This window comes from Nilaparvata lugens, chromosome 2 (assembly GCF_014356525.2).
Source record: "Nilaparvata lugens isolate BPH chromosome 2, ASM1435652v1, whole genome shotgun sequence".
NCBI lineage: Eukaryota > Metazoa > Arthropoda > Insecta > Hemiptera > Delphacidae > Nilaparvata > Nilaparvata lugens.
This window is the reverse complement of record NC_052505.1, coordinates 76046913-76051078: the sequence shown is the minus strand read 5'-3', so window position 1 is coordinate 76051078 and position 4166 is coordinate 76046913.

Sequence of the window (4166 nt, the reverse complement as noted above, 5' to 3'; positions counted from 1 at the left end):
CTAAACTAATCACTCAAGTTTATTATTTTCACATGTACCGTAACGCGTCACGTTTTCATGTTTTCTGACTTGCTCGTCTACTATACTGTCAAATAAATTTGAAATTACCATACCTATTCATCCTTCAAAAAACTTGTATCAAAGGATGTACTACGGTACAAGAGAGATTGACAATTTATCAAGATTATATATTTAAGGGCGAGATATTTTTCTCTGGCCACTCTCGTGTTTCGGATGGACACGTTAATTGTCGGTCCCGGCTGCCTAAAAAGTGGTCGTTAGGTCAGAGGCCCTGAAATTGATCAGTTGTGACCTGAAAGCTATGACACCAGACCTGAGCCAGTCAGGTCACTCGATATTATTATTATATATTTACATTTTTTGTCATTAAATGAAGTACTGTTTCTTCAAAATATTGCATTTTTTGTGATTGTAGGAGACCTTCAATGGTTGCATGAAATGGAATACATTGTGTAGGCATAATTCATACCTTTTCTCCATTCATAACTAATGTAAGCTTGTTTGACCTTGGAAGTGAGCATTTTTTACCCAGTTTCCGTCAAAACAAATGATATATTGCTCCCGTACATTTATGCAAGTCTATGCTGTCGATTTGTATGATCTATGTAGATCTATGATCTAATGTAGATCATTAGATGAATTATATAGCCTAATTGGAAGGTAGGCCTAGATGCAAATTTTATTTGCAAAAAAATTCAATGAAATTTCAAAAAGAAAAACATAGCTAGCTTCTATCTGTTTTAGTTTTTCATCAGGGATTAGGCTAAACTTCCTACTTTGATCAACTTCTCTGACTCTAAATTAGCTACCTAGTTATGTTTTTCATTGAATGCTACGTATTGTAGGTCTACCTCAATTTATTATAAACAGTGATTGTCAATGAACAACTTACTGTTACTTTAGGTCTAAAGGTTTCATAGGATTGAATCTTGGTAGGGGAAAAACTTTTTGTTCAACTTCAGATTCAACTTTATTGAATAATCTATTTGCAAAATGACACATTAGTCTCTTTCATATCAACCTATTTCAAGTCACATCAATATTAAAGAAATTAATGAAACTGATTAATCATAATATTTATTCAACAATACTGGTATTACTTTATATTATCCATTTACCTCTGGAAACTTATTATTAGTAGAGTTTCCTTATTTTAACAACCATAAAAATTCCAAAACAATAAAGTAATTAGAAAATCGGTGTTGTTTTCCATGACAAAACATTTGATTATATAACTCTATAGAAGAAAAGACAAGCATTTCTTGTAATACATGTCGTATCTTCAGTAGATTCATCAAGAAGTAGAACAATTTTTATATCCCAAAATTGATTTTTTTTCTGCTATGATACTCCCTGAATATAATTGGGCTATGACATTAGTATGTTGATGATGATAGTGTAGATGATTATAACGATATGATTATTGTAGTGAAGATGGAATTATGAATACGATGATAATGATTATGAGATGTGATTAAAATAGTCTTGAGGCGAACGCACACACAGTAACTATATAACAGACGTTTGCAGACAGACGCAAAAAAATCAAACGTGAGTTGATATAAATGCATATAGACGGACATCAACTACAAACAAGAATGTCATGGACATGTCGCGTTTTAGCTTTCAGTTTTGATCGATGCCGCAAAACAGGTCTTGTTAATAAAATAATCAAAAACTTGTGATAACATGATGTCAGGTCGCCTTATGAAACGCGACCGAGACTTGACCATTCTGCTCACTCCCACGCTCTGAAATGTGTTTGTGATGGAGCGATTCCGAGCGTGACCTAAGCTAAAATATAAACATCGACCTGACCGTTCTGTTCGGGCCCTTAATAAGAAACATATTACTGCCTCAATAGTAAAAATTAAATTGCTACTTTAGAGTTTAACTATGACAATAGAAATTATCTAAATGTAGGGCATGCATAAATTGCTTGAAATAGGCAGAAAATGTTGGTCTCATAGTCATTGAAAATAGAACAAAATGCACGAAAATATCAAGAAGTTAAACGTGAAGAGTTCCGCAGAATCCAAGGATCGATAATAGGTGGTCTAATTGGGTGAAAAACTTGCGTTAACTGAGTGTTGAAATAAATAATCAAAATATAATTATTAGTATAACTTATATAAATTGTAATATAAATTATATAATTATAATTAAAAATATAAATTTGGGAGAGGAATGGCACCAGGATACCTTTTTTCTCTCCCTATCATTTTGATGATGTATGAATCAATAAAGAATTCAAATAGGTAATATTAAATTAAATTAAAATTAGTATAAAGCAGAGAATATTTTCTGGACATTGAGCCTATTACGGCAACATAAAGAACATGCTCCTAAAGAGCAGGCTCATCAGTAGAAGCACCAAACTTAAGATTCTTGAGACCCTTATGAAGACCTTTAGTTACATATAATGACTCTGAATCATGGACTTTGACAATATGGATGCATTCACAATATTAAAGTATTTGAGCAGAAAGTGCTTTATAAAGTTTACGGTCCTGTTGAAGAAGAGAAGGACGAGAGTGGAGGAGGAGAACTAATGATGAACTTGAAATATTAATAGGAGGGGGTGATATAGTACACTCTATAGTACATATAGTACTCTATAGTACTCTATAGTACTCTATAGTACACTCTATAAAGGCACATAGACCAAGATGGTTCGGACATGTTTACAGGATGAATTAAAACAGAATGCCAAAAATAGTGTTCGAAGCGAAACTTCACTCGAGAAGCAAAAGAAGTGTAGACCGAGAATAAGATGAGATCAGAAATGATTTAATAAGGATGGGTTATATAGATGAGAAGATTGATTGAAAACAGAGAGGCTTGGAGGAATGTTGTGGAGTAAGCCAAAGTCCACACTGTGCAATAGAGCTATTAAAAGTTGGTGAAAAAATACAGAGAGATATGTAGGCTAATCGTATTTCTAGAGAGTATATCTAATAATTGGTGTTTTTGTATCTGTAAATTCCAGTCCGTTGTTGAGTTTGTTTCTCATCCTCATATCATTCGAAAGATCTTATACTCACTTACTCCTGTTGAATATCTTATTCCTGTTTGACATTCAACTCTTATTCTGTGGTATGCTCCACCATAATATTGCTTCATGTAAGAGAGTGGAGGCCCTCTTCCATCGTGTCTTTATAGTAATGATAAAGTGAGTCAACATTTAAATAGCTCACTTGAATGATTCACATTTCTAGATAGCTAAAATTTGTTTTGAAAGCGTGAACCACCTTGTAATAGTTGTGAATCACCTTCCATTGAATGAGTAGTAACAAGTATCTGAAGTATTTAAAGCAACAACAGCATGAGATGAGCGTCATAGCGCACACGCACACACACGCGCTATATACAGGCGAACGGAGAAACATGTGGCTCACTACCGCAGTGTCTAAATGCTATGTGCTTCTTCTCATTGAACTAAAAATAAAAGCAAGAGAAAATGAGATACGAGAAGAAAATATCCTTACACAGACAGATCTTTATACTGGTGGTTGGGTTCAATTCCTTTCCTTTTCGTGTGTGATGAAAACAAGCGAACAATTCTCAAGAACCTCGTTGGTCAGGATTTTATTGGATATACTGTCCCTTTTTCAGCCAATTATCTGGTCCTAAACGCCTATTTGTTCACAGTTTCATAAAGGATGTATTTTATCTATACCATGTATCAATTCATATTTATTGCCAGAATAAACATTATAATTATATTAAACATTATATTATAGCCAAATATTCATCTTTATTGCCGACCAGATAGCCGAGTTGACGAAGGCGTTGCACGCTTCAGTCTGCTAGTGCTACCTGGTTGCGGGTTCGAATCCCGCCGAATCCCATCGAATAGGCCTGGACGTTTGATCATCTCATAAATCACCATCGCACTTCCCATTACCCACGCACGAGCAAAAAGCTCATTGTGGGCTATTGTGGGCATCATCCACAATAGAAAAAGACAAACATTCCACAATTGGCTCAAAATGTAAAAAAGCCAAATCACTTCATATCAAAATCAATGATTCACGTTAATTCAGCTAAGAAACTCCTGGCAGTGAATCAGCTCATTAGAATTGAATTTATTCAAGAAACTATAAGTCATCAGTCAAAAATTAAAAAATGTGAACAAAAATTGT